The 13,405-nt window shown below is 32.3% G+C and overlaps 1 long non-coding RNA gene across 1 annotated transcript in view; it reads left to right on the top strand.

Moving 5' to 3' along the window:
• Positions 1-13,405, top strand: part of LOC128201493 (uncharacterized) — a 133,443-nt gene that overhangs the window by 47,315 nt on the left and 72,723 nt on the right. Inside the window, exon 2 of the long non-coding RNA XR_008253261.1 lies at positions 1,388-1,566. This is a non-coding gene — a long non-coding RNA (uncharacterized LOC128201493). The remainder of the gene's footprint in view (positions 1-1,387; positions 1,567-13,405) is intronic.

Here is a 13,405-nt window from a genome sequence, read left to right as displayed (position 1 = left end):
ACAGATGGATGGATATTTGTTACTCCTTCATGTATCGCTAGCCATCGGCAAGGAATCCATCCTCACACCTTAGAACTAGAATAGACGCGTACAGTGCGATTTCAAAGAAGCTTTCTCCCGCGAACAACCTAAGTGTTCGTGTGGTTTTTTTTTAATAGATGATAATGAAATGGTAACTCCGTCTGCGCTATCAATATACATTGGCAGGGTACCAGTGATGGATGATAGATGAGCATAAAAGCAGATCAGTTAGCCCATCGTGACGAATGCAAGAAGTATTAATCATAATGGTTTCCAGGAAAAACCGCGTGGAGGTCGACCTGACAGGGCTTGCTTGCAATGGAGCCATTAATCCACATTACTAACAATTCCTTTCCCCCCGAACACTCAGGTTAAATGATCTTCCTGCCAAAGCTTTCCCTAGAGCATGGGGTTCTTCAAAAAGGGCTTATTAAAGTTTCTTAAAAATCTCTGGTGTTACAGGCGTCCATAGGCTACGGTAACCTAGTTTACCATCAGACGGGTCGTATGCTTTTTGCCGCCATAGTTGTATAAAAAAATGTAAAATTCAAATCGGATTTCAATGAAATTTGGTACACTGGTAGGTTATATACTAACTTGGCACATAGGTCAATTTATATAACTGATTTATAGTAATGAATAAGAACTTCCTCCTTTTGGAAGCCATTTAAAAAAATAACTACCATTCTTCAATTAGGCGAGATCGGATTTCCCTCCTTAAATGAAATGTAACTAATCTTTAATGCTAATGACGTCTAATTGATCAAGAATTCTCTGACAGTTCAATTTATTTCCCTTTGCAATTCTTCGGCATTATCTTTTGTTGGATCTTTGTTGTTGTTTTCATTGTTTATAGTTCGGTTACTATATATAGAACTGTTCCCGTCTCTAAAGTAATTAATAACAATGAATCTATTTAAACAAGGCCAGCGTCGGTTCAATTCCATCAATTTGTAATAATTACATTACATTCTATTTGAAAATGGGTTCCAGTGTCTAAAATGGGATAATGATAGGTTAAAACGGAATAAATAACTTGACTCAATTAATCAAAACAATGACAACAAATAATAATATTGTATAAATATACATAAAGATATTAATTTAACGTTAGTTATTAGAGTTGTAGAAAATCTATTATATCTATTAAATGTAAAAACAACAAAAGATACGCGAATAAAACTCCAGAAAATAGCTGTTAATATCTACAGTATACAGGTACTATAAAATATTATCAAAAATGTATAAAATATTTAAATAGAAAAACTATCAATATATTCGTCCACTTCATTCAACAGTCCTCTACAAGTCATTGCTACAAAAATGTACATAATAACCGTTTAAAATATTTCTGTATTTGTTACAGGTGCAGTGCAGTGAAATAAATGTGCCCAGTGTGATGGAAAGTGCATTGTGCGTGAGTGTGGTGACGTGGTGAGGTGGCTGTGCCGCGAGGTAGTGAGGCCGGCCGCGGGCGCAGTCATGCCGCTAAGTTGACGGCTGTGGCCGGCCGCGCCTCACGCCGCTCAACCACTCGCGACACAGGTTAGTAACACTGAAACAAAACGTAATAAATTATATCATTGAAATTTATGTTTAATGATTAAACGTAGTAACAAAAATATCAACTAAAAAATATATCAATTTGAGAAAATATATTAGCCGGGATGAATCACAACATTCTGCAAGTTTTTGTCAACGTTTCTTGGTCACTGTTTCTTAGTCAGCACATTACATTACATTAGAATATTGTTTAGCCAGCTATAAGAAATTTGATTTTTAAAAGTAATATTTTATATCTAAACCTACATCATATAATTAAGAAAATATATAACTCGCTATAGTGTTGTCTATTCATTCAACGGTTTTTAAAATATTTCGTAATGGAAAGTGCATCATGAGTAAGTATAGTGGTGTAGTGAGATGCAGTGTCGCGGGGGAGTGAGGCTGGCCTGGGCGCAGTCATGCCGCTAAATTAATGGCTGTGGTCAGCCATGCCTCACGACACTCAACTACCTGCGACAAAGGTCGGTGATCAGAATACTAGAAAGAAATTATTTAAATCATAATCAAATAGATATTACGTACTATATTGAACGTATATAGTATAATATATTAGATGGAATGAACCTACCTGGATACGATAAAGCCATAAAAACTGGATATTTATGTTTCACTAATATTTTGTAAACATTTTTTGGTTACTATATTATATACCAGAATATCATTCAGCCAACTAAAGAAAAAGAAACTAAAAAGTAATATGTTATCTCTGAAATACATTAAAAAGGTTAAGAATAGACATTCATAGAAACTGATAGACTTTGTTAATTCATTCTAAGGTTTTTAAAACGAGATGTAATAAAGAGGGTATTGTGCGGTTATATGGTGTTGTGAGGTGGTTGTATCGCGAGGGAGTAAGGCCGATCTTATTTACTCAACTACTCAAAAAGAAATCAGAATATTAAAACAAAATGTACGTAACTGTATGTAAATTTATGTTAATTTGAACATTTATATGTTCTACAAACAAATTATTTTTGGAGAACAGATAGATGGAATGAACATAAATGAATGTAACAAAGTCAACTGTAAAATTTTTATTTTTTTCAATATGTTTTTATCATCGTATTACTCCATTATGGTCCTGCTTGAGATTTATTTTCGTATATACTGACTGAACTCAGGCTTCGTAGCGATATTTCTGAAACATCTCCATTCATGATGATTGATTGGGTCATCGCCAATAAAGAGATAAACATACTTCACATTTATAATATTAGTAGAGATTCTGTAGCTTTTTAAGTCACTATATTTTTTTGATTCATTAAAAAAGCGATTGCAATTTTGACAATAAGAATTACTAAAATCGTTACACAATTGGTGAATATACAACTAACATAATATAATAAAAAAAAAAAATATGCAGTCGAACTTAGAATTTCACTCTTTTTGAAGACAGTTAGTTTATGGAAATCACATGGGAATGGATCTTATTTTATTAAGTTTTCTATTCGACAGTCGCTACCCTTTGACCCACAGCGTTGGAACGATTGATGTGTTTACATTTGATGGTCTGTGAGTCAATAGCAATTCCATGTTGTGTCAACATATCGCAGTGTATCGAGCCCGAGACTGTTTTAATATTTGGAGTGGACTTATGTTTAATATTAATAATAAGTATCTTACGTCGATATGCTTGCTTAACAAATTACAATGTAATGTAATATACAATGTACAAATTATACTGTTCTAATTAAACAGGAAGAGTAATCAGTAAAACACTATCTTTATATAATTAAAAAAACAATCGAATACAGGAAGGATAAATTCATCATCAATGACATATAAATCTAATATATAAAATTCTCGTGTCGCGGTGTTTGTTACCAAACTCCTCCGAAACGGCTTTACCGATATTTATGAAATTTTGTGTGCATATTGGGTAGGTCTGAGAATCGGCCAACATCTATTTTTCATACCCCTCAATGATAAGGGTGACCTACCCCTAATTTTTTTTATTATTTTAATTTTTTTTTATTTTAATTTTATTGATTTAGCATTGAAAAATACATACAAATTCAAATTTTCACGCTTTTACGATCAACCCCTGTTTTTTAATCGCGATTTTTATATAGCAATAGGCTTGCAAGATGGCAATCGAATATAATAATTGTAGTAGGATAAATTTTCATGTATAATTCTCGAAATAACGTATACAGTAAAACAACGTTTGCCGAGTCAGCTAGTAGGTATATAAATTTCTCTTCGGAGCGCAGTTTTAAATTAAAATAATTTCATTATTACTGAATATTTGATCATTTATTGGCATGTTTTATTGCGATTAAAAACGCTATTGTTTATGTTAAAAACAAAATTATAATTTATGAAGTAAATAAAAAAAAATTAAATGACAATTTTGCACTGATTTTCTCATTCGGATAAGAAATGTCTTAAATCCAATATGGTAAAACGTAACTCTTGCGAGAGACATATTTTGAATGGGATTACATGTTACGTGACTACTGTGGATAGTATGACGAAGTGGAATAGAGGCACGCTCTCTCTTCTCGGGGGCTCTTCACGATAGCACGATCCGCTGATTTTGCATTCGACTTGTGAGTTATAAAGTTGTTGAAAACAGAAATGCACGCTCCCTTATGAATTGTATACGAAATAATACAAAATATGCCTTGCTCATTATTTAGCATTAGTTTGTATTGCATGTTTGTAGTCGAATATTCTATTATGTATATGTATCAATGTAACATAATTTTATTAAAATAAAATGATTCTAATCTCTTCTAATATTTTAAACCCTTTATTCATACAGACGACAAACTTCTCATAAACATATTTTAGATATTTAACTGTTTTGTCTCTTTCTTTTGTGTTAAATTCTCAGGTTGAATGAAAGCTATTAGTTAGTTTTTACCTAATGGTTAGCTGGTAGAGAATGTCATATGGCATTAAGCTCGCCACTTGTATAAAGTTTTATTGTACAATAAAGAATAAAAAAAAAAATAAAGTGACAAAACAAGTTACTTTTTATGAATAAGGGGGTAAACATGAAAGTGACTTAGTTACTTCTTGACACATTAACGACTCAACAATTAATTTTGGTAATTACAGTATTTGGTTACTAGATTATTTTTATCATAATTAATTAATATCATCCTAGTAGGGAGGAAAGGGATTGTTAGTAATGGAGACTGAGAATCCCATTGCTAGCAATATACCTAACCAGGTCGACCTCCTCGCGGTCCTCCCTGGAAACTATCATGGTTAATTTCTGATGAATTCATCATGATGGTCTAACTGGCTTGTTTTCATTCTTATCTATCACCCTTCACTGGTGCTCCGCCAGAGTATCCCGTTAGCGCAGGCGGGGTTACTATAACATTTTCACCCATCAAAAAAAAATCACCTAGTCATGTGGATGAAGTTAAGTTATAAATGTCTGAAACGTACCGATAATTTCTGCAAAATCAACAAAATTTCCCCAAAGAATACATATAGCAATATATGGTAGTTACATTACTTAATTTAATATTGTTATCATTTAATTAGCTTTTGGCCCGCTATTCGTACGTATAGATTGCGGAAATAGGAAAATTAAGAAAATAACGTCTAGATGATGTATCGAGACAAAATATACATTAGGTTTTAAGGTAGACCTCCAAGAATACAACTTTGAGAACCGTATTCAATTTAATGCAGTAAGTTTTGGGTAATGCCGGAACAAACATATATACATACAGATTGACAGATATACCATACTTATAAAAAGTATTGTTTTGATACCTATTGCTGTTATTAAGGACCCTTATATATTTTTTTAAAATCTTGCATGCACAGATATCGTCTAGTTATAATTTTATTATTTATTTAAGACTTTATCGATAAAAAGCTTCATACACACACATATGTATATGTATATGTATATATGTATATATATATATATATATATATATATATATATATATATATATATACAGGTTTTATTTCTTCTAGCCAGCTCTATTTCAGGCCATATCTTTGACCTACACATTTGACCTTTGACGACATAACATCTAGTGTTTCCTTTATCCTAATTTTATTATATTAGTTATTAATATCGCACAGCTCCTTCTGGCCCCAAGTAAGCAGAGCCTTTACTGTGAGTAGTAAATAATTGATTGCTTTTTAATAAATGTATAGATGTAAATAAACAAACAATATGAACATTTGAATTTGCAATAATAGAAACATTTTATATTAATTTGTGTAGAAAATTCGTAATTTTATATACATATAGCTGTCAACAGTTATTGATTTTTGTTTATAGTGACCGTATCTATCTACGGAAACGGTCTTTTATGGCTACATACTGATTCGAAAGTTTCTGAAGAAATTCATACTTCACCAAAAGCAATTATAACTTGTTTAATAAATAATATTTATTGGGTTATGTCAATTAGTAACTCAGATTACATCTGTCTGTAAACTTTCGTTTGTATTTTAAAAAGTCAATTTGTATATATAAATAATATTCAAATAATTATTTATTCAGTCAAGTTATTCGGTACTGAATATTAACTACTAACCGAGGTTTTCCCAAGAGACTACAGCATGGGGTTCTTCAAAAGGGGGGTAAAGAGGTTTCTTCAGGGTCAGCAACGCACGCGTAATACCTCTGGTATTGCAGGTGTTCATAGGCATAACGACTTACCATCAGGTGGGCCGTATGCTTGTTTGTCACCTTAGTGGTATAAAAAAAATCTTAAATACGTTAAAATTTCAACCTTTCCACAGTTTGATTTAATGGGATCGTACCTACATCTCTTTACTATTAGGTTTGACTACATTAACTACTACAATGCAAGATTACTAATGCAAGACTAGTATTTAATTTTTTAATATAAATATATTCTATATATAATTGATTCATCAAAAAAGAATATTAAGGTTTCTTCAGGGTCGACAACGCGCGCATGACACCCCTATTGTTGCAGGCGTTCGTTGGCTACAGTGACCATTTACCATCAGACGAGCTTTATGCTTGTTTGCCGCCTTTGTCGTATAAAAAAACTTTATCTACTGTAATTTATAATTACATCTATTATAATTATTATTGAAATAGGGATTTTTTCAGGCAAAAAATCCTGTGACACTGCGACCTTTCCATGATTTTTTGTGCTCGCCCTTTTTTTAAAGTTCGCTGTTAATTCTTATTAGTGTTAGGAATTTTAAGATCTTTTTTGTAGCGATTTTTTTATACAACTTAGAATGGACTTAGAACTTAGAACTAAGCTGACGGCCCACCTGATGGAAAGTGGTAACCGTCGCCTATAGACATGAGCAGTACCATGGACATAACAGACTATACTGTTTCGCCTATGATACCCCCCATACGTTGCCATTCCTGAGGACTCAGGTGTTATTCCTCTGTACCCAATAAATTCACGCCATATCCCATCCTTCAAACTAAAACACAGCCATGCAAACACAACTGCTTTACAGTTGAAACAACAATGGGACAGAGGTACCCAAGCAATCGAGTTTTGTACAAAGTCTCCCTCTGGTGTATGTGTTTGGTGGGTGTGTTTTTTATCTTCTCAGAATATAAAGTGTGTTTTTTCAAAGAAGGTACATCGTTCATGTATGAGTGGGCTACAGCCACAAATTAAGCGTTGCGGCATTTCTTCCTCACTGTGACAAAATCTACAGACACTTTTTGGGCTTGTTTAGTTTGCAAGATGCAGTGAAAGCCCTTGTTAATACACGCATATCATTTATATTCAAAAGAATTAATTTCTTAGAGTAATTTTTCGAAACCCCCTTAATCAGCTATTATTTGCTGCTTTTAAGGTTTCAAGTTTGAGATGTCTCAGCTTTAGGCTTCGAGATATGCTACAATAATTACATCTACCTATATTGAGTCTACCAGCACATATGAGATAAATAGCTTAAACACTCGCATCAATGCCTTTAAGTAATGATTTTACAACTGAATGCAAAGGTATGCAGTGGTTATTTCCTATGGCCTTACAATGTAGACCAAATAGAAGCAACAATTGGTTTCAAACATACTGGCGCATACAATACATAGTAACTATGTGTAAATAAATGCCCTATTGAAACTACATGAAAGCATTTAGTATGCTCGAAACTGATTAAGCGTTGGCTGTTAAAGTAGCATTAATCAAAGTACAAATACGTTAACATTAGATGTATGATGTTGAGTTACATATAATGTTAGTATGTTTAGATTCGATAATAGCATAAAAGTGAGCTTAGTGATAAATGTGATAACAAAATTTAGATTTTCACTATCAAATGTAAGTATTATTTTCATTTAAAGTATATCAAATGAAAAATATAAAATAAAAGTAAATTAAAACATTTGTGTTTTCCAAAGTACCGACTTCAATTGTGGTAAAATTAGTAATTTTTATTTAAGTACTAAATGACTGAATTGATATGCATAAAATTTCTATGGAACCAGTCTGAAAGTTTTTACTTTTAGATAAGAAAGGAATTTCCAAATTCGATTTATAAATGAAAGAATTGAGAGGAAGTAAATAAAAAAAAAAATACAACCGAATTAAGAATCTCCTTATTTTTGTAGTCCGGAGATAAAGTTAGTACCTTTACTTGTAAATAATAATAATAATATAATCTTTTAATATAATTCTATTAGTTGTAATGTAAATCAATATATGAACGCTCGTTACTCGAGTGCTTTAGGTATATAATTTTTACACTCTGTTAATAATGTATGTAATAGATAATATACATATGTAGATTACCATAATCATCATGTTAGCCGTTATCCGTACACTGCTGAATATAGGCTTCCTCAATAGACTGCCACAATGGTCTAGAGCCGCCTGCATCCATATACACACAGCATATAGTAGCCTCACCAATGCTTATTATTATTGTGGTATGCCACGAATATATTAATGTTGGCAACACTGTATTGATGTACTTTTGATGTTGATATATAACCTTTTTTGTGAATACTTGTACCGACGGCAATAAAATTATATATTAAGGATTGTTCAATAATAGAAGAAGTATTAAGTGTATTTCTTATTTGCGAATACCACAGTTATTAACATGTGATGCACAGGGATGAGGAGTATGTATTAAGAAAGATATTATGAATCAGGATGGCTATAAGGGTAGAGAAGGACCTAAAAAATCATGGATGAACTATGTGAAAGATGATATCGCCAGAATGGGAGTGAATGCGGAAATGACTGTGAATAGGGAAGAATAAATGAGAAACACATATTACACGGGGGGAAAGAGATTGTTAGTAATAGAGACCAAAAATCCCATTGCTAGCAATATACCTAACCAGGTCGACCTCCACGCGGTTCCCCCTGGAAACTAACATGATAAATTCATCATGATAGGCTAACTGGCCTGTTTTCATTCTCATCTATCACCCTTCACTGGTGCTCTGCCAGCGTATCCCGTTAGCACAGGCGGATTTACCAATCCATTTTCATCCAACAAAAAAGAAAAACACATATTACGCCGACCCCAAATAAATAACTGGGATGAGGGTAGGGAGATGATACTGCAGTATTGTTAGTACTTATTGAAATTTTTATTAATATTATATGTAAATATGAAAATGAGTTTGATACTTTTTGGCGCCTAAATGGCTCAATAAATATTCAAGAAATTTATTTTAGCTGTTAACTGTTCACTGCTGAACATAAGTCTTCCTCATGAAGTTTTGCTAGTAGTTGCCACACTTAGCAGGCAGGTTAGCAACCGCAGTTAAGCTTTTAGAGATGTTTTAACAGGGACGCTACTGCCTATGCCTTTACCATTAAGTTCCCTTTGTCACTTCTCCCAACACCACAGGAAAGGTAGGGGTGGCCTATTCTATGCCGGGACCACACGGCCTCTACTAATATTCCTATTGTTTATTCCGGTCGATTAATATATGACGGTAATGCGGATATAGTTGCGAGTAAAAGTGCTATTAAACAAAATATATTTAGTTAAAAAAAAAGTTGGCACACTTTACAAAAAGATAACAAACACATCAATTTCTGAACAGAGACTGTGGGGTGATAATTTAATACTACAATATTATAAGTTGTTCACCACGTCGCGTTGTCGGCGTACCGGGATTGGATTAGGTGCAAACTTCTGATATAATGGCGGTGGATTCTCTTACGGTTAATAATACAAAGTTATTTGAATTCCTAACTTAGTTTTGTAATTATGTAAAGTTATTCACAGAATAATCTTCTATTTATACATGTACGAAATACTTTATAACGAAATTATATATGTATACAAGGCGGTTGTCATATTATTGTATAGGTATTCTAATATACTCGTATATTATATAGTAGGCCCCGGAATAGAGACTGCTTTTATATAAGTCACAAGTCTGACCCCATATGAAGTAATATTCTCACTTGTGGTCGAGAGCTCCTGGATGCCAGCTTAGTTCTTTTGATTGGGTCCAGAGGCGTGCTACGAGAATTGTCAACGATCCCAAGTTGACAGAGGTATCGAGCCCCTTAATTTAATGCGAGACTCTTTTTCTCTTTGAATCTTCTACCGCTTGTATAATGAATTGTGTTTCGAATTCATCTATCAGTAGGGAATCCATGTTCATATCTTAGAACCAGAATTATCACGCACGGTACGGTTTCAGAGAAGCTTCTTCCTCTACTCAGGTTGTGGTATAATCTTCCTGTCGAGGCTTTTCCTAAAGACAACAGCATGGGGTTGTTAAAAAAAGACGTATTAAGGTTTTTTAAGGGTCGGCAACGCGCGCGTGACATACCTGGTGTTATGTATGTGTATGGTCATAGACTACGGTAATCTCGTTTACCATCATACGGGAAATATGCTTGTTCGCCACCACAGTAGTATAAAAAAAGTATACAGGGCGAAATCGTTTCCATCTCGTACATCTGGGTTGTGCAATGCGCTCCCTTCTACTGTTTTCCCTTTACAATATACTATAATGTGGAGCATTTCAAAAAATGTGTTTACGCACAAACAATTCTTCTCGTATTACAAATGTTCATGGGCGACGACAGCCGCTTGTCATTAGGTGGGACGTCTGCTCGTTTTCTTACCTAACAATTAAAAAATCGAAATTATTTGTATCCTTTATCTTTGTAGCAGTGAATTTTGTAATTTTTTTTAAGGAATATGAATTACAAAATGACTAGATATTTTTTTAAGTTAATCATTACTAATATTATATATAAATTAAACGATCGAAGGAATGAGCAGCAGCGTCCCTCTTAAAATATCACCAAAGACCAACTGCGCCTGCTAAGTATGGCAACTAACGGCAAAGTCCTCCATAGGAAGAGGCCTATATTTAGCAGTGGACAGTTAACGGCTGATGTGATCATATGAGGAATATTATAAATACGAAAACGAGTTCATTTGTTATTTATTTCTCGGCGTCTTAATAACTCAACAAATTATTATAAAATTTGGTAAACTATTTGAGATAGAGAAGGACAAAGGTTATTAAATTCGTTCATGCGAACAAAGTTGGGATCGTAGTTAGTTAAATAACTATGCTATTTGTTTAATTGATGTATTCTATATAGATATACCTACACCAATTCTACGAATATTTATTTATTGATAATATGTTCGCATGTCTTTGGTAGACCTTACAGATTTACTAATGCACCCACCAAAAACCATAGAACATTCATAATACATTAAGAGAAAAATTAATATAATTATATTATATAATACATAAACACTAACATTGCAATTCTACATATTTTTTTATAAATATGTAACGTATAGTCTTATAAGAATCCATCCATGTTCTTTGCTAAAACACTTGTGGTTACACTCAATATGTGCACGTCCGTTGACCGTCTCCGGCGACCTAAGCCGTCACTAGTGATGTCCAGTGTTCCATTTTCGTGAAATATTAGATTATTCAACAGATTATCGAATTTTTCGAGCCTTCCCATCGGGATTCTTTCTGCCTTAAAGATATAAATCCTATTTCTTCTAAGCAAAAATGAGCTTTTATCGCTAAAGAGGTGGCCACATTTTATATTTCATTTCGTAAGACCTTCCGGTTCTATACTGATCTGCAATAAGTTTGGTTTTGTTTATTATTCATGCTGTTATTTTTATTTTATTATATTTTGATGTCAGCTAGTGTAGATAAGTACGATTAAATTTAATTACAAAGTTTAGGTATGTAACTTAAAATGGCAAAAAAGTGTCAGTCTACCTGATGGAAAGACGTAATCGTTACCTATCTTTCTAACCCCAAGCGGATTATGCATAGGACATCAACAACAACAAAAATATTGGATAAAAAAGTGGAAATAAATAAATATTTTTTTTCTCTCTCTCGTGTGTCTCGAGTACAGTTTACCCGTCTACTACCAATGTCTGTCATTAAAACCTGGCATTTTAATTACAGACTTTTTTAGTACTTGGGTAAACTGTGTGGTAAAAAATTTGTTTGTGTTATATATATAAAAATATTGTACATAACAAATTAATGTATTTTCAATCGATTTCAAGGTTATAAATTCGATTATAGTTTTTTTTTTTATTTTTATTCACTCAGAAGTCTGCCATTTATACATCGATTTGGATTTTTATCTAAAAGTATATATTTTCAGATCGGTCAATACTTTGGTCGAAATTATATAAAAACCGGTTTCGTAATTTAGTTTTTAAATCAAAATTTCTAGTTTTACATTATTTGAAGGCGACGATTTTTTTTTAAACAAGTATATTATGCATTACGATCTACAATTCTTTTATCTATTTGAAATGAATTAATCGTTATCAATTGGACAGCACTAGCCATTACGATCAGTTGACGCCGTGCTACAATAGCTACCTATCACATTGTGCCCGGTCCACTGACTTGTAATGTAGTTATTCATCCGAATTCATAGTGTTCGATTGCCGGAAACAATAATTTTGTTAGATACAACAGATATTTATTGCAAATTGTCAAACACCAATCATTATCAGGATATACCTAAATATATTTATGTTAAAATTAAATGTTATTGTATCAAAAACAAAATCGTTTTAAATATTCATTATTAAATATTTTATTTAAATTATTAACAAATATATCAAAAATAGATTATTGACTAATCTTTTGATAAATATAAAACCTATTTTAATTTTTTATTTTACTTTATTAGGGAAACATACAATTCCTAATAAATAAATAATAAATATAGAATAACATGTATCACACAATAAACTTATACATTAAATAAACGAGACCAGATAATTAATATGAAAAAAGACGTAATATTACAAAAAGAAAAATGTAACAATAACAATTTTAAAAATGATTTTCACTTTTTTCATTATGCAGACTTTGCTAAATCTAAAAGCTGAAAACTACAAATTGCACAAGAAAAATCCTTTGTTTTAGACAAAATATGAAATTTTACAAATTAAATTAAATTCAGTTCAGATCTTTAGTCATGTAAACCAAACAGACAGACGCAGATAGAGTTTTATTTACAATGAAAATAAACATATTCACTATTATAATTCCTAATGGTGTAATCATAGGTATTTGTTTTATATTTCTGTTTATCTTACATTGAAAATATTGCATTTACAAGTCTTGTTTAATTGTTTATGATATCAACATATTTATTTGATGAGTCTGTATAAAAACATTTTTAAAAATAAATTTTAAGACTAGATGTTGTAACCCAGGGTTATAATTTTTGTCAAGACGAATCAAATGAACCCAAACACGGTGGATTTATCTTGCGTAGTTCATGACTATGGCTTCCTTCCATCTTCAACATCAGACTAGTTCCATAGTATCAATAATTGATTTTGTGTAATGCCATAGACATTGTTGTGTGTGCCCAGTATAGAA

This window comes from Galleria mellonella, unplaced genomic scaffold (assembly GCF_026898425.1).
Source record: "Galleria mellonella isolate WM207_F2 unplaced genomic scaffold, CSIRO_AGI_GalMel_v1 utg515, whole genome shotgun sequence".
In the NCBI taxonomy this organism is placed as follows: domain Eukaryota; kingdom Metazoa; phylum Arthropoda; class Insecta; order Lepidoptera; family Pyralidae; genus Galleria; species Galleria mellonella.
This window is presented reverse-complemented; position numbering and strand designations above follow the sequence as displayed.